The sequence below is a fragment of the Canis lupus genome, chromosome 37 (assembly GCF_048164855.1).
Source record: "Canis lupus baileyi chromosome 37, mCanLup2.hap1, whole genome shotgun sequence".
Taxonomy (NCBI): domain Eukaryota; kingdom Metazoa; phylum Chordata; class Mammalia; order Carnivora; family Canidae; genus Canis; species Canis lupus.
In genome coordinates, this window is record NC_132874.1 from 15,454,581 (window position 1) to 15,481,404 (window position 26,824).

At 43.1% G+C, this 26,824-nt stretch overlaps 1 long non-coding RNA gene across 2 annotated transcripts in view; it reads right to left on the bottom strand.

Moving 5' to 3' along the window:
- Positions 1–3,951: 3,951 nt before the first annotated feature.
- The window catches only part of LOC140626244 (uncharacterized), a 35,155-nt gene continuing 12,282 nt past the window's right edge, over positions 3,952–26,824 (bottom strand). The window contains exons 1-2 of one of the 2 annotated variants that reach the window (XR_012025435.1): positions 6,060–6,514; positions 3,952–4,763 (exon numbers count right to left, since the gene is read on the bottom strand). This is a non-coding gene — a long non-coding RNA (uncharacterized lncRNA). Of the gene's footprint in view, positions 4,764–6,059; positions 6,515–26,824 lie in introns of those variants that run through there. The other variant, XR_012025436.1, reaches the window with a different exon arrangement.

The following is a 26,824-nucleotide window of genomic DNA, read 5'->3' on the forward strand; positions in this document are numbered from 1 at the left end:
TTTAAAATCTTAAAAAAAAAATGGAAAAGAACAGATGGAACACTATTAGAAAAAAAACCAATCTGACCAGCAGCCTGATTTATTATAATCCATCATATCTTTGCTCATATCCCTAAAATAGGACTCCATGTAGCTCTGGGCAAATGACATCAAACACCAAAAGCAACAAATGACTCATAACTTAGAAAATCAGTTGAATGAGCTATAAAAATGGGCCCAAGTTTGTTTTTAGAACTTCATGGGGCGGTTTCATTTTCTCTTAATAATATGTCAGAATATACAATGGCATTCTCCAGGGTTCCGAAAAATATATTTAAAGATATGGTGAATTCTATTGTAACACAGCACTCTCCTCTTGCGAAATATTTTTTCAGTTGAGCGTGGTGTGCATCACAGAGGCACTCAAAGAGCCATCTAACCTTGGTGCTTGAGAAAGAGAAATGAGGTGTAATTGTGGTATGATGGGAGAATGAAACACAGAATTAGTTACTCAGTGGGGACAGTATCACAGATGGTGCTTCTCACTGTAGGGCCTTAGTAGTTTTCCAGAGTTCATTGTCAACCCCTGACTGTGGCGTACTGTGGCGGTGGCCACATTTTAATGGGTTCTGCTTTCCTGAGCCTGTGTTTCATTTCTCCACTGATGCCTTCCTCGCTTGACTTTCAGCTTGTAGTCATTCACCACATAAAAATACCAGAGCTAATAAGATGATTGGATGAAAATGCAGGATAATAACCATGTAATATGTAATGTGCCATAAATGCAGCGGACACATATTATATATTACGGCAATTGCCTGTCTGGTTTAATTTTCAGCTGAGTAAAGGGAAAAAAATCTGAGGCTGTGCTATCTTTTACTCTACTATTATTATTATTATTATTACAAATAACTGTATTGGTCAGGGAACCACATAAATCCATCACGGAGTTTTATAGTTTTCAAAGATTCTGGAATTAAAAGCTAACCTAAGGTAAAATACTTACCCGAACACGGCTTTCCAGAGCTTTCTTACTTTTCTCATCCGAAATGAATTTCAAGTTAACCTTTAAATAATAAGAAACAAGAGTTCCCTAGGAAATTGTGGGGTAGCGAAACCCCAGGGTAGGGAGGAGGCGGGACACAGGGTGAAGACATCATGTTCTTACTTATTCCTGTTAGCAGATGCTTTGAAGACAAATGGCCCTGGATCCTGGCATCTTGGCGTCTTTCCTCTATGTCCGAAGAAGGAGATATCATGATTTAGGAGATGGGGGGAGGGAATGGCAACAGTAAAAGCTTGGGCAAAATTCTGGCTTGTACCAATTCCAGCCTCTGGAATTTTCTATCCTTTCTTGCTCCTATCTTCCAACTTAAAGTCCAAAGAGAACTTGGCCTGAGAAGGCAGCTTGAGATTTCTATACACGTCTGGTGGGTATGCCAACCTCTAGAGATTTGAGGATAAAGGACCCCAAGTCCCTGCCTTCAGGTAATTTAGAGTTTAAGTGGAACAGTTTGTACCAGTTCCCCAGAGTTTTCAGTAACAAAGCACCACAGACGGGTAGTTTTAAGAACAGAAATTTATCCTCTCACATTCCTGGAGGTTAGAAGGCTGACACCAATGTTGGCTGGGTTGATTCCTTCCCGGGACTGGGAGGGAGAATCTGTTTAACTCTGTTCTCCTAGTTTCTGGCAGCTGTGGGCATTTGTTGGTTGGTTGATGGTCTTCTCCTGATGTCTTCACATCATCTCTCTGGGTCTGTTTCTGTGTTCAAATTTCCCCGTTTTAAAAAGACACCAGCCACATTGGATTAGGACCCGCCCTAATGATGTCACCTTAACTGGGTCATCTGCAAAGACTCTGTTTCCAAATAAAGTCACATTCACAGGTGCCGGGAGTTAGAATGTCAACATCTTTTGAGAGGACACAATTCAACCCAAAACAGAGTTGCCATTCAAACGAACAAAATTCTACAGTCTCTGACCTTTCACATGGAACTTCCTCTCCTCCTGAGACCCTGAATTCTAAGTTTCTACAACCCGGTTCCATTCCAAACCCTTCTGTTACTTTCCTGTGTTTGTCTTCAACAGTTCCAGCAGGGTTTGGGGGTCCTGTTCTGATTTGCAAGTCCACATTAAACCCCCGGCTGCTCCCTAGTGTTTGCCAGCATGTCTTCCCCCATCCTTCCCTGCAAACACTACTTTACACTGACAAGTTAAGATCTCTATTCAGAAGGATTCTCTGAAAAACATATTTCACTCAATAAAGTGCCTACGGCTTCCACTCCAGGTTCGCTGTTGAACTCAGCACACACCCTTGCCTTTGATGAGAAATTCAGTCTAGTGAGGGACTGAGTAAAAAGTAAAAAGCAAAAATATAGAGGCTTTGGCAGGAGCTACCATAGGCAGTGCATAGAATCCAGACTGGGGGTGAAGGAGAGGAGGGCAGGGACGGCTCCATGGAAGAGGGGACACTTGAGTTGAGTCTTGACATACGTGGAGTAGCATTTAGTAAGGCAATGATGTAAAAGTGAAAAAGGTGGGCAGTGGGGTGGAAAAGGATATTGGGACAAATAAAAGAATACAGTTGACCTCTGAACAGTGTAAAGTTTAGGGGTACTGACTACCTCCCGTTGGTTGAAAAGCATAACTTTTGACTCCCCCAAAACTTAACTACTAATAGCCTGCTGTTGACCGGAAGCCTTATCAATAACATAAACAGTCAATTGACATATATTTCATACACTATATGTACTATATACTGTATTCTTATAATCAAGCAAGCTAGAGAAAAGAAAGTGCTGTTAAGAAAAACATAAAATACATTTATAGTATGGAACTGTATTTATCAGAAAAAATTCACAAGTGGACTCATGTGGTTCAAACCCATGATGTTCAAAGGCCAACTTTATACACTACAAGATACTAATTAAATACTGGAAATATTAAGTAAATATGGAGAAGAGAGGTTGGTACATTTAGAGTTGAGTATGAGCAGTTTTCTATTCAACGAATACAAAGAGCTTGTCTTAGCATGGGCTGCTACCACAAAACACCATAGATTGGACAGCTTAAACAATAGACATTTATTTCTCATAATTCTGGAAGCTGAGAAGTCCAAGATCACCATTCTAGGAGATTCGGTGTGGTGAGAGCTCTCTTTCTGGCTTATGGGTGATTGCCTTCTCACTGTGTCCTCACATGGTAGAGGGCAAGCTCTGGGCTCTTCCTCTCACAAGGGCACTAATCCCATCTCGGGGGCCCCACCCTCATGACCCCACCTAAATCGGGTGACCTCCTAAAGGCCCTACATCCAAATACCATCACATTGGGAAATAGGGCTTCAACATGGGGGTGAAGCACATTCAATCCCTAATAATAGCTTCTGCTGATGTTAAGAGGAGAAATGAATGCATATTGCAGAAGAATTGACTGACAAATTCTTTTGTCCCGCACCCCTATGCCCACGGACCTGATCAAAATAAACCCCAAGACTACATTTTAGTGGGTCAAATGTCTGATCAGCTAGCAGAGCTCTGATAATGGTCCATTGCACAATTTAAGAGTAGACCTATCAAGACCACCTTTTATTATTTAGCCATGCAAACAGAAGCTTTTCCAGAAACCCCTGGTTTGCCCGGCTTGTTGCTACAGAAAGGTGGCACCACTCTTTCCCAGTCTGGGCATTAACAATCTCAGTTGGATTTGGGAGAAGTGTTCCATTTCCTCCCCAGCTGTCACGTGAGTCACAGACTGCTATGGCCCCTCATTCTGGTCACCTGATGCCATGGACTCCCCCCCACCCACCAGGCCTCTGATGTATGCTAATTTAAGATGGAAAACCTATCCCATATGGCCTCCTTCACCTCACAACTGAACTCATCATTCCCTGATGCCTTGAAATGCACACCCAACCTCAGGATGTGATACAAGTTCACCAGATTGTCCAATAAACCACAAAGATTAAAGAAGATTATATGAGGGCCGTGAAGTTTAATTGAGCCTGCACTAAACAAAATAAGGTAGAAATAAATGTAGGTCTCACTGGTTACATAATCATCAGTGTATTTTTACAAACAAAACCTCGGCATTCCTTTAAAGTAGTAGTAATCAGGCAGGAAATAGACGCAGTCATCTGTTTTTCTTTTACATCATCAAGAGTCTTGACTGTGCCTTAAGCCATAGAAAAATGCCAGGATACGTGCCATTTGCCATCTTTTGGTATAAGCAGTGTTGGTGGGAAGTTGGAGAGTGGTCAGAAAAAGCGAAGATACAGTGTACCCATAAAGCACTACGTGCCAAAGAAGGTCAATAATAAAGCCATGTGGCTAACCATAATTTGGCTTCCAAGTTCCAGATTCTGGGCTAGTGAGCAATTGTGTTCCCCTCTGCTGGGTCCTGTCTTTTTCCATCCCCTTTGCTAGTGGTTTGTGGGTTGAGCTCCCTCCTGGTCCAGCACTAGGCATCACGCAGAGGGTCTAAACACACAAATGCCCTCCCTCAGGGCTTAGCTTCCGTTCCATGGGGAGGGAGCAGAGAACTGGTATTTCGCAGGTCAGGGCTCTGGAATTCCGCAGCTTCTCAGCAGGAAGAGGAGATGTTTACAACTGCTGTCTGCTTTGGAGGCTGGGGTGTTTCTCCGAGACGTGTTTGATAAAACCGGAATTCCGCATTTGATACAGAAAACAATCACTTGATGTTTTTTAATAAGAATGGAATGTATTCCTCTTCTTACCCCATTCAGCCTCAGATGTTTAGAGGGGTTATTTAGTGTTGATGCAAACTCTGTATGGCATCGAGGGAAAAGATGAGTGAATTCATTAATCAGTTCAGTACATTCAAATGGATTCTTACTGTATTCTGGGGGATCCAATGAGTGTTCAACCCAGGTCTCCCCTGTAAAGAACCCACAAGCAGGCCGGGCACCAACCACAGGACACAAAGCTTGTTCTCTGTCTCTGTTTCTCCCACACTGGGAGCACTGTTTATTTAGGGCCTTCTAGGTGTTCAACAAATATTTGTCAAATGAATCAATGAGATCAACACTGCAAGGAAGGCAGTAAGTCCTTCTCAAGCTGAGAAGTGAGCATTCCTGGCTTAGGTGATGAGGGCAGGACACAGGACGTGGAATTTCAGCAATGCTTTCAAGAAGGGGTAGGATGCAATGCAGCTGGAAGAGGGTGGACAGAAAGGGCTCCTTCTTGTAGGTAAGGAGACAAAGGTGAGTCAAACCAGGGAATGGGGAAACACAGAGAATTTTCTGGAGGGGGAATAGCTGGGGCAGCGGGGTGGGTGGGAGAAAAGCCTGCTCCGTGAGGAGGGCACCTGGAATCACCTCCGGATTTGACTTCACCAAGTAGCTGAGAAAGGCAATCATGGATAGAGTAGGTAAACCACCGAGAGCTGTGGTGAGGGAAAAACACACAGACAAGCAGCCTGGGCCTGGGTGTCCCCGCTGGGCCCCAGAGAGTAATGTTCTGCTCCTCCCTGCTTTAATTTTAACCTTTAGAAAAAGGAAATTGAAAAACAAACCTGACTTCCTATGTACTTTTGCAAGTGAGTCATAAGGATTATTAAGTTCATAGCCAGTTTTGATGAAAAGATATGAATGGGAATGAGAACAGATCTCAGACACCCCCACCCCCGCCCCAGGAGGCTGCTTTTAGCCATAAAATGTCTGAGGTCAGAGAAACAGCCTCCCCGTGTTCCTTCTTCCCATAGTCATGTTATGGGATGGAAGGCGCCTGGTCAATCAGGCCATTGCATATTAGGACCTCCCAGCACAAGGCATGCTCAGGTATTCACGGTGTGTGAGTGCGTGTGTGTGCGTGCATGTGTGTGCGTGTGTGCATGTGTGTGCGTGGGTAGAGGGACTGTGCAGGGGTGTCCAGGCACTGAAAGGGTTTGGGGAAGAGCAAAAGGGACATGGGACTCAGGCTATACCAAGTTTCTCCAGAGCAGACTCTGTGTATGATAATCCCAATGACAGTTAAACACACACGCACACCAGAGAAACAAATTAGTCAGGAAAGGGACAAAAGAAAATCCTCGTGAGATTAGATTTCTCAATAAAATACTTACAGGAAATTGTTTATATTCCAGGAGAGATGAATTTTTCTATAATTAGCTTTCACGTCAATGTTGTAATCATCTCGTTCATCTCAACGGGAGCTGTCCACCCCCCCTCCACCCGCCCTTCACCCCCAGCACCACACACCGTGCACCCCTCTGCCTTCATCTTCTCTGGCCTCCTGGAAGTCTGTGACCTCCTGGATGGGGGGGACGCATTCACTTACAGGGAACACTAACTTGGCACAGAGTGGGTGCTCACTGAGTGTTTTGACTGACTGGGATCCAGGAGGGGCTTTAAAGCAGCGTGAGCCACAGAAGGAGGTATTGCCAATTACCCCACAGATAACTCTGGAATCAATTGCAAGTATCACGTGCACACACGCACATACACACACGCACTTCTAAAAATAACCATTACTCTTTGAAGTCATGTGATCCTTTCCAGTATCCAGGAATGAGCATGTTTTCTGAATACGGCGCAATCCATTCCATGCTAATGCAGTATGATTTTATTTTATGGAATTTGTGCCTGACATCAACGTACTGAAAGGTGTCAAGTGTCATCGCCCTCTGCTACCCCAGCCCCCCTACTCTGTTCCCCTCAGATGGACTCCTGGCCCCTGCTTAAGAAACCACGAATCAGGGGCGCCTGGGGGGCTCAGTGGTTGGGCTTCTGCCTTTGGCTCAGGTTGTGATCCTGGAGTCCCGGGATCAAGTCCCGCATCGGGCTCCCTGCATGGAGCCTATTTCTCCCTCTGCCTGTGTCTCTGCCTCTCTCTGTGTGTCTCTCATGAATAAATAAATTAAAAATCTACAAAAAGGAAAAGAAAAGAAAAGAAAAGAAAAGAAAAAAAAGAAAAGAAAAGAAAAGAAAAGAAAAAAGAAAAGAAAAAAAAGAAAAGAAAAGAAAAGAAAAGAAAAGAAAAGAAAAGAAAAGAAAAGAAAAAAAGAAAAGAAAAGTAAAGAAAAGAAAATAAACCAAGAATCGGTCTGTCTAATCATGAATAACTACAGAAGCTTTGCAATGCTGCTTTATGTGTTAGGCCACATCGCCGTCCTAGGGGGTATCTCAGACTTTCCATTAGAAGAAGAGGGGGTGTGGGCAGCCCGGGTGGCTCAGTGGTTTAGCGCTGCCTTTGGCCCAGGGCGTGATCCTGGAGTCCCGGGATCGAGTCCCACATTGGGCTCCCTGAACGGAGCCTGCTTCTCCCTCTGCCTGTGTCTCTGCCTCTGTATCTCTCTGTCTCTGTGTGTGTGTGTGTGTGTGTGTGTGTGTCTTGAATAAATAAATAAAATCTTTAAAAAAAGAAGAAGAAGAAGAAGAGGGGGTGTGAGGATTTATGACCCTTCTGTGTAAGAGCCACACACTGCAGCGCTGACCTCATTAGGGTGGGAGCAGTGGGGACAGTAGAGTGAAGAGATGGTTTATTCCACTCTTTGAGGTACGAGAAGAAACTTCTGATTATAAAAATGGGTTAGCACAACATGTCACAGATGGTTAGAGACAGCACAACGTGGAGCACTGTGAGATCTATAGGGACGAAGTCTCCAGGCGCCGGGACTGGAGCCCAGATGACTGGCCAGGAGGATTGCAGGTAGGTGGGGTAGGAGCAGGGAGTAGGGAAGGGGAGGGAGGCGTCCCTAGCATCCCTCTCGGAGGGTCAGCTGTGGTGGGAGCTGGGAAGGGTCTGGGCAGAGTTCATGGGGTCAGTGATCCTGTGGGATCCAGGGAGGAGACGTTAGAACATGAGCGAGCCGCGCAAAGGCAGTGTACACGGGTGTGTGCACACATGTGTGCAAGCCGACCCACGCATGCACACACACGTGCTTTAGTAGAAATCTATCTGCTTGCTCTGCCTTGGAAATCTTTTTACCTCCTTTTCTTAATCTGAAAAAGAAATGTCTGAGTGATAACAGTATCTCAGATGTGTGAAAGGGCAAACAACTTAAAAATGGCTTTTCATACCTTCGTGTCGTTTGTTAGAGTATATTATTAACTCGTTTGAAGTGCTCCTACCCACTGCTGGAGGCGTCAGGAATGCTCATCTGAGTAATCCTGCATTTTTGCTGTGCCACTTATTTAAAATGATTGGTAAAATAGCCTTTCGGTGCCTTGAGAAGCAGATAAGATTATGCACTTAACACTCACTCGCTTTCAGAGATATGCTTCCTCCAAGGAGGGTCTCTGGAAGAGAAGCAAGAATGCTGGTATCTCTTCTTCTCCGGGAGGTAAGGGGTTGGTCTGGGCGAGTCAGCTGTTGTCACTCTAACTCTGCTCTTGCCACACCAGGGCTGGGAAGGAGCTGGCAATCAGGGGTGTAGAAATGAAACCCCCACCTACGTGCCCCCACCCCAGCCCTCTTTGAACAAAAAAGGGCAAAACCCATTTCAGCAGACAACTTGGTAACACCCAGCCAGAGGGGGCTAAATCAAACTTTTCCCTTCTGTTAGTTGAAAGCCACAGGCCGTGGGCTATCATGAGCCCCCTCCCCTGCTCAGACACCGTCTCCACTGGGCTGGGATATGAAGCAGGCTTGCAGCTCCTGTGTATGGAACAAGGGATCCCCGAGCACTGTGTTTCGATTTGCTGGAAAGCCCTACAGCAGGTTCCTGCAGCCCTAGAGGCCCTTGGCACCTGTAACCACACCCAAATCTTGGTCCTCAACCCTTGAAGGAACAGAACTTAGCCCTGAGGCTTAAGCCTCCATGGGTGAAGTTAAGATTCTGAGATCTAACCACCTTCCAGGTAAGGAAACCCTGGAACAGTGATTTTTTTTTTTTTTCTGTTCAAATAGCCTCTCTTTCCCGAATGCTCACTGCCCGTCCAGCCCCATGCTTAGCTGAGCATTTGACATCATCTAATCCTCAACCAGCCTGTAAGGTACATAGGATTGCTCCATTTCATCCCTGAAAAACCTGAAAACCAGAGAGCTCCAGCAGCTCTCTCAAGATCTCACAGCACTGGGACGGTAACCGAGGCTTCTCTGACTCCACTGAACCCTCTGGAAGAAGGTGGGGTTTTTGCATACGTGGCACGGAGGTTACATGCTAGTGGGTAAAGACAGAAAAGTGACAGATACGGGACACGCTATGTGGTGATGAGCACCATGGGGAAAAAGAAGCCGTGGTAACCAGAGAGAAAGGGCTGGGGCGGAGAGGGGGGGTGGCTCCACTTACATAGGAAATGACGTATTCCTGGTGCGAGGACATGAAAATGCTTCCCACCATGTCAAGAACAATTTCTAAACTCCTGGAACCTGTCATATCCAGCTGTGATGACAGTATGATGGTTCCCTGGCCAGCGTGAGAGAGGTCCCTGCCAAATAGGTGCATTTCAGCTTTATTGGAACATTGGGTCTGAATGGAAGTGAACTGAGTGACACTTCCTCCCGCAACCTTGATAGGGAACTAATCCCCTCCCCCTCTTTCCTTACTGGGAGCTTTTGAAAACTGACCCCCAACCAATCTGGAAGCCATTTGGAGATTTCCCAAGAGGAAGGGGCTACGTACCAATGTGATTACTGGTACTGTTTTCATTAAATATGACATGATTGGGAATTCCCGGAGAACATTCCTACCCATGAAGGAGGGGGGTTTTAAAAGATGTGAGAGATTAACATGTCTGAAGATTGCCCATAAAATCAGGAGGTTGATGAACTATTAGTGTTTCTAAGCTGCATAAATAAGCGTTTGATAAAGCCATGTGATTTATTTAGAGACCTTGAGAGATGGTGGTCCCATGCTTTAGGAAGCAAGTGATTTAGTAATGTAACAATATACTTCGAGAGGATTATTTTCCCTGGAAGTAGCAAGTATCATTAATACCTACACAGCGGACAAGGAGTTCTTGCATTTAAACAGATCTGTCTGTCTGCCCGAGATACTTGGGGTGCCAGACTGTAAACAGCCTATCAAAACCATTGCTACAACACTCAGTAAAACCAAATACCTTTGTCTAAGGGGGAATTGAAAATTAATCTCAACCGAAAAAACTCCGTGTAACCCATGAAACTCCATCATATCTTATACTTCTGATTTTTTTCCAATCCTTTCCAGCACCTTCAAATGTCTTTTTTGAGCAGGAAATGGAGTTTAACTCCTTAATTAACTGATAGGTAATTAATGTGATGACTATTTCAAACCTTATATATTGTCATTTCATGTCACTCGGAAAAACAAAAACTTTGATTTTTCAGAAACCAGTTTTCCAAGACTCATAGCATAAATAGTCTTTGTTTATACTGTATGTTTGCACACATAAGCCTTCTTGCTTTCTCTTCAAAAAGAGAAAATAAGAGTTCTCCAAGTGTACTAGCATTGTGATGACAAATAGAAGAGAAGAACACACAGCTTTTGAGGCCATCTAGATTTTGCTTTGGCGGGAGTGTTTTAATTACTTAATGAAATTCTTGGAACAAAAAGGGTGGAAAATCCAAAGTGGTACGTGGTGCTGATTAAATTTACTATCGTTTAATACATGCTATAAATCTGTACCGTCCAATATGGAAGCCACTTAGCCACACATGACTATCAAGCATTTGAAACGTGGCTACCCTGAATTGAGGTGCACTGTGAGTACAAAATACACACCAGATTTCAAAGACTTAGTATGAAAAAAGAATAAAAACATCTTATGACTTTTATATTGATTTCATTTTGAAATGATAGTATGCTCGATATACAGATGGCCCCTGAACTATGAAGGTTCAACTTACAATTTTCGATTTTACGATGGGGTGAAAGTGGTACACGTTCAATAGAAACTGTGCTTTGAATTTTCAATTTTGATCCTTTCCTATGCTAGCCATTTGCAGTGAAATAGTCTATCATGGGCAGCTGCCACGGCTCCCAGTCAGTCACCCAACCAGGAGAGTAAACAACTGATAAACTGACTACCATTCAGTCCCCATAAAACCCTGCTGTTTTTCACTTTCAGGACAGTACTCAGTAAATTACATGAGAGAGCCACTTTTTAATAAATTAGGCTTTGCAGGGGCACCTGGGTAGCTCAGACAGTTGAGCATCTGCCTTCTGCTTGGATCATGATCCTGAGGCCCTGGGATAGAGCCCCTCATTGGGGGTCCTTGCTCAGGGAGGACCCTGTTTCTCCCTCCCCCTCTGCCTGCTGCTCTGCCTACTTGTGCTCTCTCTCTGTCAAATAAATAAATAAAATCTTTTTAAAAAATAAATCAATAAATTAGGCTTTGTGTTAGAGGACTTCTTCTAACTGTAGGTTAATACAAGTGTTCTGAGGACGTCTGAGTTACAATGTTCTGTAGGTTAGTTGCATTAAATGAATTTTCAACTCGTGATATTTTCAACTTAGATGTCTTATCAAGATATAAGCCCATCATAAGTTGAGGAAGATCTGAACGGGGTTAAATAAAACATATGAGAATTAACTTTCTTTTCGTATTTTTGTTTCTTTTTGTATTTTTAGTGTAACTACTAGAAAATTTTAAAGCATATATGCGACTTGCATTTTATTGCTATTGGACAACACTGCTCTAAAAGAAAGGGTTCATTTCAGTTGGGCTGAAGTTAGTTTTAAAGCAATTTGGAGGGATCTCTGGGTGGCTCAGTGGTTGAGCATCTGCCTTTGGCTCAGGGCATGATCCTGGAGTTCCGAGATCGAGTCCCACATGGCATGGAGCCTGCATCTCCCTCTGCCTATGTCTCTGCCTCTCTCTGTGTCTCTCAGAAATGAATAAATAAAACCTTTAAAAAAGAAAGCAATTTGGAGATTGTATTTAAAAATAATCACCCTAAGGAGGCATCAAGATTAGTTCAGTAAGTACATGCCTTGTATGCCCACCCCCTACTTCAAATGAGAACAATGACAGGCAAAGTATAAATAAATAAGTAAAACAATATAAGCGGTTCAAACCATGATAAACATCTATGTGGATCAGGTACATGGTCCAGAAAAACAAGGCAACTGGTAGCACACAGCACAGAGATCTGGACTTGCTTCTGGGGCAGGAAGCAGGCCATGACATCTGGCAGTTTGGATGATCCGAGGTAATGGTAACTAAAATTACTTTATAGAAAATGGCAATAGGAATCGAGCTGGAGACCCGGTGGACCTCCTTCTGAATTTTTTTTAAAAAGTGGAGGTGCGGGGTTGCTGAGAAGAGCTCTGCTAATTGTTGCCTGGCAATGTTGCTTCCTCGTATGTGCTGGTAGGACATAAGAACAGCCTCATCGCCAGGTCTGAACGACATTAACTGCTGGTCCTAGGATCAGATTGGCCATGAACCTTAATGCTTGAAGCCACAATCCTTAAGGTATGTGAGCTCCAAACCTTCACCCTAAGACTTACTTGGTCAGCAAGCCCCAAGGAGCCAGATGGAGGCAACTTAATAAGCTAGAAAAAGAAGAGCAGACCCAAAGGAATTAAAAATAAGGAAAGAAAGCAGAAATCCAAAGTATATAGAAAAGAGAAACAGTTGAATGTTGAATAGAATCAAAATCTGCCTTTTAAACAACTCTACTAAAATTTACATACCGTATGGCTCAGTCGCTTGCAGTGAACAATTCAATGTTTTTTTTTAATTTTTTATTTATTTATGATAGTCGCAGAGAGAGAGAGAGAGAGAGAGAGAGGCAGAGACACAGGCAGAGGGAGAAGCAGGCTCCATGCACTGGGAGGCCGACGTGGGATTCGATCCTGGGTCTCCAGGATCGCGCCCTGGGCCAAAGGCAGGCGCTAAACCGCTGTGCCACCCAGAGATCCCTCAATGTTTTTACTATATTCACACAGTTGTGCAACCATCACCACAACCTAATTTTAGAATACTTTCATCATCCTAAAAAGAAGTCCTCTGCCCCCTTGCTGCCACATGGCAATCAGTCACTACCTTGTGGTCATCAGGCAACTGCCAAACTACTCTCTTCTTCTCTGCACATACAGTCCTCAAAAAACTCCCATGAGAAAAATCCCGGGTCCAATGGGTTCTATCAGATGTTTAAAGAAGAAATAGCTGTCCTTCAGAAACTTCTCCAAAAAGTGAAAGATGAGAATCCACTTTCCAACTCATTGTATAAAGCAATTCTTACCCTGACAGCACAGGCCTACAAAGACATCACAAGAAAATAAAACTCTGTGTGCAAGTGTTTGCATCACCAGGCTCAAAAGTCAAATCTGTAACCAGCAGCAAGCAGGTTAGCCATGAGCATTTGTAAGAGATACAACTGTCTAAGACCTCTGAACGGAAGCCACGTTGGCTTGCCCACATTGACTTCCATTGGTGCACACCCACAAGGGGGGGCTTCCAGAAATGCAAGCTGGTCTTGGATTCTGTGACACCCTAGATTCCATTCCTAGCTACAGAAAACATACTCAAACTTTGGAAGTTCCTCCTCTTTGAAGAAACTGCCCTAGTTTCATCCTGAGGGAGAGGCCATCCCACACACAACTCTGAAATTAAGCAAAGTTGGGATTTACTCATTTTCACTTTCAGAGAATCTTTCCTCGTCATCACCCATAGCAACCCAGTACACTGAGCTCTCATCCCCGCTCTGCACCACCATCTTTCAGAATCTTCATTCCCATGAAGGTCAAAAGGAAAGATAACACTGTAAAGAAAGTTTCCATCAGACTATGTGCATTTTACCGGAGAATCGAGAAATTGGTCATATCTTGTCATCAGACAGTTTTTTGGGAAATAATTTATGGTGCAAGATCTCACGAGTACAGAGGGGCTCTGGATTTTCCGGGCACCTTAAAAGCAGTGCATATATCAAGAATCCCCTTGAACTCTTATGTCAAGTTCTAGGCTGTGAGAAAGAAAGAAGTAAGCCCTATAAGTATGTCCGTTTACATAGAGTTCCTGAAATTTGTCCAGGATGTATGGAGAGAGGTTCTGTAAGTCAAATAAATAGGACACACTAAGGAAATATATCTAAACACAGGTTGTGCTTTCTAGAAGTAAATTTGCTTTTCCTTCCAGTGATATATATATGGTCTGCTTTATTGAAAACCTCTGTAGATACAGATTCAGAAATGTATAAAAATGATTTTAAAACTCATTAATTCCAGTAACATGGAACCCTTAAGAAGACCCTTAAATCCTTTAATGATTTAGAAGATGTTTCTAGTATCTGATAACCAGTCACTTTGAATCATGAGTATTTGGGACTATAATCCCTGGGGAATGTGTGGCGAGGCCTCAGAAAGCCTTATTTCCCTCATTTGCCTCTGAGATTAAGGGCATCCAAACGACAGGTATTGTGTTTGCTCTGGGACCATGCAGTGCCTTAATTCCCATTGGCACCATCTGGGCTGATTCCATTTTAAGACCAACTAGGTGAGGTCTTCTAATCACTGGCAGGTCTCTTATCACCAAGTCAGATCTCTGTAACTACCAGAGCCTGGCCTTCCCTACAATGCCATAGAAAGTTTTCATCCTCAACTTTGTCGTTGGAGAATGAGCAGAGGATTATAGTATAGGAAATCTGATGATTCATCAGGGTGAGCTCATGGGCTAAATAGGGACAACTAAAATCCTAAATGAATGGTGGAAAGAACTTAAATTTCTCTTCACATCCTTAGGTTATAAAAGCGGGGCATGTGAATAAAAAAGGCTTTTACAAAAGAAGGCAAACATGAAGGTAGAAGCAGAAAAAAAGAACGTTCAATTGAGGAATGCAGCCAAGAGACGACACTGGGAGACTGCTCATTTTATTTTATTATGTAATAAAAAGGAAAAATGAAGGGTTTTTTTTTTTGTTTTGTTTTTTTTAAGATCAGGCCAAAGGACTTTGTAGCATGTGTGATGAACTCAGTCATAGAGGCACCAACATATTTTAGGGCACAGTTGTCTAAAAATAACTCATTTTGTCAGTTCTGGGACATTTTTGCAGTTGTTTGCCAAGAATCCAATTAACGTGTGTTTTTTTTTTTCCCCCTTTCAGCAATTTCATGTGACTTTCATATTTTGTACTCTTTTATAAAGAAAATTCCTAAGGCCAAGTGGATGTGAATAATATGATATGTGAGTAGGTAATATGCTAAGGCTCCTAATGCTATTACTTGAGTCCCGCTGGCCCAGGACATTTATAAAGATCAATTAACTCAGCTAAACTACTCTTAATGAGCTCTTCCTCTCCGCTCCAGGTCCCACCATACTTCACTTGCATAGACAGCTGGTGTTCAGACTCCCTGCCTCTAGGAAGCTGGGAGTGAATGGGCAAGTGAAGCTGAACCAGGCAGTGGGAGCCAGCCAAGGACTCTCACCTTTGGTCCAAGTTTATGGAAGTAACTACCTGCAAATTTTTAAATCTAAAGGATGAAGCTGACCTATCTGATTTGGGTATCAATGAAAAATGATTAAACATTTTAATAATAATAAACCATGTCCAATATATTAAGGACTAGGCTGCACATGAACTTTTAAGGTAAAACAGTAGACTGCAAGGATATTTCATAATTATTTTTTTCTAAGTGGGTCACTTTAGCTGAGCCTCTAACCTCCTGGAAGCTCCTCACCACACAAGATAATTATAGGAAACAGCTGTGGTGCAATATTCATGGGGAAATATTATTTTCAATCCAACAAAACATTGAAGATGTTAGAACACAGGAAAGGAAATATTAACTCTACCTGGGTGAGTAGAGAAAAGTGATCCTCATCAGCTATGGATTTTAATATTGGAATAGACTTGAGAGATAATCTGGCCTAACCTATTATTTTAAAGATGAGGGGCACCTGGGTGGCTCAGTCGGTTAAGCGTCTGCCTTCGGCTCAGGTCATGATTCCAAAGTCCTGGGATCGAGCCCTGCATCAGTCTCCCTGCTCAGCAGAGAGGCTGCTTCTCCCTCTCTCTCTGCCTGCCACTCCCCCTGCTTGTGCTCTCTCACTCTGTGTCAAATAAATAAATAATCTTTAAAATAAATAAATAAAGATGAGATTGAGAGCAAAGACAAAAGGTAGAGAAAGGTCTTGGGTGGATTTTCCCTTCTGCCTAACAGAATCCAGGGTTAGCATTTGCCAAGCCCCGAGCTACAGACCATTCTCCAAATGCACCATTGTGTGTTTGCTTGCAATCTTCCTTTTGTATGCAATGTCTTCTTCCTTTGGAAAAGTTTGACTCGCTACTCAAGACCCAGCTCAAAACCATCACTTTTCTCTACTCACCCAGGTAGAGTTAATGTTTCCTTTCCTGGGTTCTAATAGATCTTTAAATATAATTTTGCTTTAGTCTCTCTCATCTTAAAATAAATAAATAAACAATGTCCCTTTCTGATCTCCCTGTCCAGGGCCACCCCCTCTATTTCCTCCCCTTCCCAGCCATAAGTCTCAAAAGAATGATTTACATGCTCCAACTTCACTTCCTCACCTCCATTTACTCCTCAATCACTGCAACTGGCACCTGGCACCTCTCTCCTCTTCACGGAGGTTATTTGTGGTAAACGCACCAATAACTTTTGTGTTGCTCATGGCTGCTTTCCAGTTTTTATCGTACTTGTCCTCTCTTCAACAATCTACACAGCTGACTACCTTATCTTTGAAATGCCCTTGGCTTCTGAGACACTACACTACTGGTTTTCCTCTAATAAGGCATTTCTCTCAACTTCCTTGGGAGTTTACCCTCTTCTCCTGGATCTCTTGTGTCAGAGTTCCTCAGAGCTGAGACCCTAGTACTCTTCTACTTTGCTATCTTCCTCGGTAAATTTGCCCACTCCTTGTCTTCAATTTCTATATCTATATCAACAACAACCCTCAACAATCTAGAAGTAAGATCTCTTTCACTGGGTTCTAGATTGTAAATCCAATTGCCTACTTACATTACTAGCATTGTCATGATTTACAAGTGATAAAATTTCACCAAAAACTAGCTAAGATTAAAAAAAAAAAACAACATACAGAGAAAGAAAAACAGAGAAAAAGAGGCAGGGACAGAGACAAGACAGGGAGACTGGTTAATAAACAGATACGATAGATATGAGACCTTTACTTCATGTAACTAAAGGGGTGGAAGCATGAGGACTCCAGTATCCTCAGGATCCTCTCTCCTCTTCTCTGGTTGCATATTATCTTCATTCTTTTAAGTCAACACGATTCCCATATCATGAATATGATGAGCCATATTCATCAGCAGCTCTGAACGGAGCCTCTCAGCTCTACAACCAGAGTGTAAAACTCTTTCTTCTGCCCACTCAGATTAAGAGAAGGAATTTGGTCTGATGAGGCTCCCAGGGCTTTTCCATGAATCAGTCATGTGACCTGGGAGTCAAGGCATTATGATTGATTTAGATTGGATCACGTGCACACCTCCTCATTATCAGATGTTGGGCCAGGCAGTCACACAATATGTATCATCTGTTAAACTATTCGACATTTCCATTTGGATCTCTCACATGTATCTCAAGATGATAGTATCCAAAACATAACTAATAATGTCCTTCTAAAATGCATGGTTCTCCTCCCATATTTTCAGAAAATAATACCAACATTTATGAGTTAGCTCAGGCAAGAAACATAAAAAATTATGCTTGACAATCACCTGTACTGTCATCACCATCCCATCCTTAGTCCAATGATCAGAACCTATTGATTCTGCAGTCAACATGTATTTTGGATCCATCCACCTTTTTCTGCCTCCAAAATCACCTTTCTAGTTCAAGTATATATCATCTCAGATCTGTAGTACTGCAAGAGCATCCTAATACTGTCCACTCTTGATCTCCTTCCATTCTTTATCCTCAAAGCAGAGTTATTTTCTAAAAATTAAAATTCACTATATTTTTCTTCTGCTTAAATTCATAGAAAATCTTCTCATTGTCCTTGAGATAAGCCCCGACTCCTTAGCTTGCCCCCGAGCTCTGAGAATCCAATATTTGCTTTATTTACTGGCCTCATTTCTTCCCACTCTACTCTTTCCCCTTACTCAAAATATTTCAATCACATCAATCTTTTGGTTTTTCAGAAGCAATTTGAACCTTATTGGCCTGCAGGGCTTTCACATGAGCTTTGTGCTCTCTAAACCCTGAGCTTCTTCACATCACTTAAAACATCTCTAATACTTACATGGATGAATTTTTAACTGTAAAGTTCATTAAGAGAAGGACTGTATCCTGTATGTTTGACATAGTACTTAGCACTTAGGAAACATTCAAACAATATTTATTGAATGAATGATCGCCCATTTTATTATAGTTTGTATATCTGTCTTTTCTGTCAAAATATGAATTTATTCTTTTATTTCACAAATATTTATTGAATTCCTACCTGGTATGAAGGAGTTAAGTATCAGGGACAGAGGCATGCAAAAGATAGATGGGGTCCTTACCTTTGGAAATTTATAGTCTTTTAACTGCACAGAAACCATGTGTTTTCCCTTTCTACATTTCAATTCCTGGAAGATACCAGCTATGTAATGTTTACTGAATGAACAAATGAATTAATTAGTGGATACTCTGAACTTGACCATCAATTAGTCCCTGCTCTTGTAGCTGTTTTTAATTCTGTGTATCTGGAATAACCGAAAGACTTATGGCAGAGAAAAATGGATCCCGAGCCATGGATTTCCTGGCTGGCAATGAGCTGGGCCAAATGTAATCATCACCCACTAGGCAAAAGTGAGACAAGGACCTTCAGGACAGCATATTGGCACAAGGGAAGAAGGGAAGTTCTAGATACACAACATCTGGAGACCTGGGACAAAGGGATGGGAGAGAAATTATAGTATCAACGGAGTAAGGAAGGAAGAGGAAGGAAAAGGACCAATAGGAAATGAGATCTATTTTTCTTGAAGCTTCTTACCGATGTCTGTCTCCAACTCCACATTGTGAGCCCTGTGGCAGCAGGAACAATGTCAATCTTGATTATCAGAGTGTTTCCAGCACCAATTTACTTGATCCATAAATGAGTATGTGCTCAGACACAGTAGGCATTAGGTTTCAGAACCACAGCTCTAGGAAGCTAATGAGGCCACGACACCTGTTCCTATACCTCACATCTTCCAGAGAACACACATCTGGTAGCTGGTTCTGGAGCTCACCCTCTCCAGATAAGCAAGAAGCCCTTGTGAGTAAGTTCTTACACCCAGATATTTGAACCGGTCACCAGCCCAAGACACTCCCAGACCATAGTTAAGAGACAAATAGACCCTTTATGAGTTGACAGCCAAAATTTTTCAGAAAAAAAAAAACAATCTCTTTATATTTAGAGGTAAAACGTTTCCTAATGTATCTATGCCTAGAAGACATAGATAGATAGTAGTAATAGTATGAATGAGTGAATTACACTGGGTAATTTATTCAGAAAAGAGGGGGTAGCTATAATGAGATATATACAGTATAGGAGGGCTATGGGAACCTAAAGTAAAGAGGAGATGCCTTTAGGGAGAAAAGGGAAGCAAAAATTAAGGAGGCTAAAGACCTCAAACCTATGGAAACTATGCCCAGAGCAGGTATAATTTTGTGCATTTCCTGTCTAAGTAAAAGGCAGTATCACATGATTACTAAATACAGGATCTCTAGAATCCAGTGGCCTGGATTTGAATTGTACACTATTGATTCTGGACAAACCACTTAGCATCTCCGGGGTTCCGTTACTTTATCTGAAAAGGAGGATATAAATGTGACCCATCTCTTGGGAGCATTAAATGAGGAGATTCCTGTAAAACGCCTGGCATGTATTACATGCTTGGTAGATATTAGTTATCACTAATGCACAAATGACTCAGCAGCAGGTGTGTTCACCATAGGGGCTGGTCTCAAGTACTAGAGATTCAAGGAAAGGAAGAAGAAGAGCCTCTGAGATACTGTTCATGAGAAGTGTCCACACAGACATGGGCACACTCAATATGGTGGTACTCAATGAGTGATGGCTTCCTTCTTTCCACTTTTGTTATCTCTCTATTCTATGAAATTGAATGTCAGTGCACCTCCCTGCTCTACCTTTGAGCCCCCCTGTGCCCATGAAATCTTTCCTGATCTGGAGAAGGCTGAACAGAGCCCCAAAGATACAAAGGAAAGGGGTTAAAATGCAGAGCAGAGTTTCTCTTTCTCTCTCTCTTTTTAAAAAATTTGTTTATTTTAGAGATGGGGCGGGGCGGGGGGAGGCCAAGGGAGAGAATCTTCAAACAGAATCCCCACTGACCTTGGAGCCCAATGCAGGCTCGATCCCACAACCGACCCTGAGATCATGACCTGAGCTGGAATCAAGTGTTGGATGTTTAATTGACTGAGCCACCCAGGGCCCCTTCCCTTAAAAAAAAAAAAAAAAAAAAGCATATTTGAGGGCAACCAACCAGATGTGTATAGGCCCTATTAGAATCTAATCAAGCACAGACAATGCAAAGTTATAAAACCAGATTTTTCTTCTTCCTTCAGCAGTTTAAGAGCCTCTGCTCAGGAAGAGGGTGGGCTCCTGACAAATGTGGAAAGGAAGTCAAGTTCAGTGCTCTGGTGCGACCTCCTTCCCCTTTCCCTTTCTCCGTTCTACTCCCCTTTGCCCCCAGTTCTGGGCCCAGAACCCTCCATGGTTTCCCAGCCCAAAGTTCCTCTCAAGAAGGATCTGAAACTCATTTACATTAAAATACAAATGCAGATTGTAGCTTAAAGCATCACCCCAAGATTTGCCTTCACCTTAACACCCCCAGCAACTTTTCACACCACCCCCAGCAGGGAGCAGAGATGCTTCCTTAGTAGACTCCCTAACCTTGCTGGTTGGTATTTTTAAGGTGGATTCATCCTGGAATTCCTACAATGTCACTCCTTGGATTGAAAGTTAATCAACAGAGTTTTTTAAAAAGGCAGGAAGGCTTATGGAGAACTACTTCCATTCCTCTGAACAGAAAGATGGAGCCCCACACAAAGATCCCAATTGCCCTTGAATTTAAAAATCACCTGAAGCATTTATGTTTTGACAACCGGATGCCCTTGGATCTCTCTTTTCCATTAAGTCTGAGCTGAAACTCCAGAAACTGATTTTTGTTGCCAGCACCGTGGTAGGATTAAATGAGGGTATTAGTGAGAAAGTCCTAGCCTCTGTGCCCGGCTTAAGAGAGTTGAGTATTATTTGAATTTCTCTTCTCACTTCCCACTGCCTCATTTGGAAGCCAGAGTCTAACTTCCCCAGTTCACACTCTTCTTAACAGTCAATCACAGCCATTTCGGAAGAGCTACTCTTGCCTCCCTGAGCTACTTTACATGTTGCTAACAGATTCCTCTTTCTAAAGCACAGTTCTGAGCATGTCCAAAGAATCCACACTGCACCTGACCCTGCAGGCATACTCACAATCCCATCTTTACAGGGTAACAAGAGTTCTTTTTTATTTTTTTTATTTATTTATTTATTTTTTAAGTTTTATTTATTTATGATAGTCACAGAGAGAGAAAGAGAGGCAGAGACATAGGCAGAGGGAGAAGCAGGCTCCATGCACTGGAAGCCCGACGTGGGATTCGATCCCGGGTCTCCAGGATCGCGCCCTGGGCCAAAGGCAGGCGCCAAACCGCTGCGCCACCCAGGGATCCCCAAGAGTTCTTTTTTTAAAAAGTGGATTGTTTTACTCCCACATGTAAAATGGAGGGGTACCCTGGTGGCTTGGCAGCTGGCTCAGGTTGTGATCCCGGGGTCCTGGTAGCCTGCTTCTCCCTCTGCCTATATCTCTGCCTCTCTCCCTATGTCTCTCATGAATAAATAAATAAAAATCTTTTAAAAAAATGGAATGCAAACTCTCCACAGCTTTCAAAGCCCCTGCATGCCCTTGTTCATCTTACTGACCCCATCTTCTACCTTTACCCCCTGATCACTAGGCTCTAGTCACACCAATTTGATTGATTCTCCCGCCTTACAGCTCACTCCTGACCAAGGCCACCATCCTGCTGCTCCCTCTACCCAGAATGTTCTTGCCCCAGATCCTTGCAGGACTGGCTCCACTGCAGGCTTAGTTCTGAGCTCAGCAACTACTTCCTGCTAGAGCAGTCCCCTGAGGCTCAATCACATCAACCGTTGTTATATTTTTACAACACTTCAACAATCTAAAGTTACCTTGTTTATTTGTTTTCTTATCACTACCTGTCTAACCCTTCCAGGATGTAAGCTCCCTGAAGACAAGACCTTGGTTGTCTGTTCACTGTTCATTCTCTACATCCGCTGCCTGAATAGTAGTTGACACATGGTTGACTTCCAAAGTGCATTTTGCACCCCAATGTTCAAATGACAAATGCTCAAGCATTGTCACCCCGATGTTCAAATCCTTCCATGGCTCTATATCCTTCTCAGAATGAAGAACACATTCTTTCATTCGCAAGCAAACAAATCTCCATGGTTCTGCCTTATCTATTTGCTAACCTATGTTCATATAGCTCCCTTCTTATTATAGCAATTAACACATTAAATTGAAATAATCTCTGTGGGTTACTGTCTCCTAACCTTTAAACCTCAAAGTGAGATTTGTGGACCAGTATCATTGGTATCATTTGGGAGATTTTAAGAACTACATAATCTGAAGCCTGGTGTTAGACCTACTGAATCACCATCTGTAGTTTGATAAGAGACCCAAGGGGATCAGAGGCACATTAGGCCATATCCAGGCCTCATAACTACCAGAGGAATAATATCAGGCTGGGTAGTCAGTCATTCAATGTGTATCAGCTAAACTGTTCACCACTCCCACTGGGATCTCTCATAGACAATTTGGCAGGAATGTCCAAACTGAACAAATAATATTCCTCCAAAAGTCATGATTCTCCTCCAGTGTTTTCAATTGCAGAAAATAAATAAATAAATAAATAAATAAATAAATAAATAAATATATATATATATATATATATATATATATATATATATATGTTATATATAGTCCTTCACTAGTTTATGAGCTACTCAAAGGTTTTATTGTTCTAGCTCTTCTAGCAGAAGAGTACTGGGTAGAGGTGGGCAGAGAGATAAGAGCTTTAAGTTTCTCATGAGAAGGCAGGGGATAAAGATCAACAATAGGCAGATATGTGAGCTCAGAATTCAGGAAAGATATCAGGGTTCAAAAATAGATTTTGAAGCCAACATACAATAGCCTCAGCCTCGATTCTCACTGGGTTACTGACCAGTGATCCCACCATATCTCCCAAGTTCATTCGTCTTTCAAGATGATTATCTCACATCCTACCCTTTCTCTTTAAACTCCCTTCCAGACTTCTGTCTTAGCTGACAAGCTTATTTCCTATTTCTCAGAGATAATAGAAACAGTCCTCAGAGGTCCTGCATCTACTCAGACCCTGTGCCCATAGTCTGCCCTTCTTCAAGAGAAGCTTTTTGACTTTGTTAAATTACCATTTGTTAACGTGGAATACAGGGTGCAGGATGGTCAGCCACGGTTCAATAAAAGAACACAAGAGAAATTGAAGGCAAGAGGTTTATGACTCATTGGTCCTGGGGGAAGTACAAGGCAGGGAGGTCAAGGCAGAGAACCTAGGGTGCTACCTTTATTAGGGTCAGGGGTGGAATGCTTTGGGGTTCTCAAGCTGAGGACAGATTGGCCAGTTCAAATCACAATGAAAAGGGTTTTGGTAAGCTCCAGGGGGTCTTATTTAAGGAGCACAGAAGAGGAAGGCGTTGGGAGGTGGGGGGGACATGCTCACAAGGGCTGTTGGGGAAGTCATATCAGGAACTTGCATTTGCTTGTGACTGCAGGCTGCTATCTAGGGTATGCACTTGCATGAGGGGCTAGTATCAGTTCAAGGCCCATACAGGCTGTTGGCCAAACAAAATGAATGCCGAAGGGCGCCTAGCTAGCTCGGTCAGGAAAGCACGTGACTCTTGATCTCAGGGTCATGAGTTCAAGCCCTGCATTGAGCTTACTTTAAAAAAAAAAAAAAAAAAAGTGAATATCAAGACAACCATACTGTGAAGCAGCCACGCTAACCCCCCAGTGGAAGTCAGCCTCTCCACTATGTCCTACTTCCCATGCCTTTATCCTGCTCAGAGACCTCATTCCAACAGTTCACTCCCCTCTCTCCTGTGTCATTAAATTGCCCCTTTCTATTAGATTTTCAATTATCATTGAAGCACATTAAATCTATCTTAAAAACAAAAGGAGCCTCAGAGCATCTGGGTGGCTCAGTCTGTTGAGCGTCCGACTCTTGATTTTGGCTCAGGTCATGATCTCAGAGTCATGAGATCAAGCCCCTGGTTGGGCTCCATGCTCAGTGGGGAGTTTGCTTGAGATCCTCTCTCTTTCTCTCCCTCTGCCTCTGCCCCTGCTCACACGCACTCGCTCTCTCTCTCAAATAAAGAAATAAATCTTAAAAAAGAAAAAAAAGGAGCCTCCATTGACTCTGGTCCCTCCTGCAACTCTCATCCCATTCTGTCATTTTAGAGCAGAGTGTCTTGAAGAAATTGTCTACACTGCTGCCTCCAACTTCCTTTCCCATTCTCACTTGCACCAACAACCAAAACTGCTTTGTCAAGGTCACTGACAAGTTCCACATCACCAAATCCACGGGGCAATTCCCAGTCGCCATTGTATTTCCCCTCCCTACCAGTAGCTGATAACCCTCATCACCCTGGACACTCTTCACTGGCCATCCAGAACCCCACACACTGGGAGTGGTCCTCCCTCCTTGGGCCACCCCTTTTCAGACTCCTCTTTGGTTTCCCTCCTCTCCTGACCTCTCCATGTTGTTGTGCCTGATTCTCAGACTTCAGTTTGCTTCCTTTCTCCATGTGTACACTCTGGTGATCTCATCCAGTGCCACCACTTTAAATGTCATCTGTGTGCCCAGACTTCTCCCCTGATCTAACTTCTTTCTCAACAGCTGCCTCAATGTCTAATGGTAGCACAGAGCTTACCAGCCTCCAATATAACTCTTCGTCCCCATCCCTGCCAGCTCCCCCAGTCTTCCTCATCTCTGAAAATGACAACTCCTTCTTCTTGCCAGAGCCAAATCTTGATTTCTTTCTTTTCTTTCTTTTCCAACATCCAACAGAAAATCCTATTGGTCTCACCTCAGATTAGAATAAAAATCCAACTATTTTTTCACCACTACATCGCAGTCTTCTGGAGCCAAGCCCTCATCATTTCTGGCCTTGATTATTGCAGTTGTCTCCTAGCAGAGCTGCCTGCCTCCACTCTGGCTTTCTAGGTCTCTTAACTCAGCAGTCAGAGTGATCCTTTAAGAGTATAAGTTAGATCACAACACTTCTGTCTTTGAAACCATTCACTGCTCTCCATTTCTCCAAAGCCCTAACATTGACCATGAGGGCCTCCCTGACCTGCCCTTGCTGCCCCCTGGTCCTTTCTCTTTCCCTGGGATCATTTCATTCTAGCTATATGAGGATCTTTCTTTTTTCTTCCTTTCTTCCTTCCCTCCTTCCTTCCTTTCTTTTTCAGAGAGAGCACAAGTTGAGGAGGAGAGGCAGAGACTCCTAAGCAGGCTTCACACTCAGCATAGAGCCTGATGCAGGGCTCAGTCTCATGACCCTGAGATTATGAGCTGAGCTGAAATCAGGAGTCAGATTCTTTAAAAAAAAAAAAAAAAAAGATTTTATTTATTTACTCATGAGAGTGTGTACACAGAGAAAAAGAGAGGCAGAGACACAGGCAGAGGGAGAAGCAGGCTCCTCGCAGGGAGCCCAAAGTGGGACTCAATCCCGGGTCTCCAGGGTCACGCCCTGGACTGAAGGCAGCGCTAAACCACAGAGCCACCCGGGCTGCCCAGGAGTCAGATTCTTAAATAACTGTGCCACCCAGGCTCCTCCACATGAGGATTTCTTCAAGATGCCAAGCACAGTCCCAGTCCTGGGCATTTGTGCTCATTATTCCCTCTGCCAAGGCTGAGGTTGGGTCACTCATTCCTTTTGGGGCTCTGTGTAAATGTGTCATCAAAAAGGCATTCCTCGATGCCCTAAAAGAAGAATATAAGTTAATAAAGGCAGGGGTTGATCTGCTTGATTTATTATTCTATCTCTAGCAAAAGTACCAGGCATATAGTGGGCATTCGGTCTATACTTGTTGAACAAATGATTGAATAAAAAATGGATTAACGGGATCCCTGGGTGGCTCAGCAGTTTGGCGCCTGCCTTTGGCCCAGGGCACGATCCTGGAGTCCCGGGATCGGGTCCCACATCAGGTTCCCAGGATGGAGCCTGCTTCTCCCTCCTCCTGTGTCTCTGCCTCTCTCTCTCTATGTCTATCATAAATAAATAAATAAATCTTTAAAAAAATGGATTAAGGAAATACGCATTAATGTCCAATATGTGTCCTAAACATACGACTGGGAATTGAAAGTATAGGGAAGGATGAATGCTTACCTCAGGAATTGATGGGTGAGATTATACCAGAGGGAAAGAACACGCTTCTGGGGTAAGCAGCAAAGAGGAGCTTATAAGGGGGCCTGGGGAGAAATTGCTAGAGAGGCAGGAGGTAAACCCGGAGAAGGTTGTCATAGAACATGAGAAAGACAGGATTCTAAAACAGAGGGAATTGTCAAGAGTAACAGTGCTACTGAAAGACAGAGAGAAGAAAATGCAAAGAATCCATTGCATGTAGCAAAAACCTTGGGGTTCCTAGCAAGTGTGATAGTATTACCTCCCCCCAAAGTCTTCGTACTCCCTCAAGTTCACAGTGCTCATCAATCAGAACACAAGCTGCCCGACTTCTCAGTTACCTAGCAGTCTAGACCGTACGCAGCCTGGGGGGTAGAGGAAGGGATTCCTACGGGCCAGCCATGGTGCTAAATATTCTGTATATACTCATATGCTTGACTCTCCCAGCAACCCAGTGAGACACATATGATACCCCATTTTACATATGCAGAAATTGAG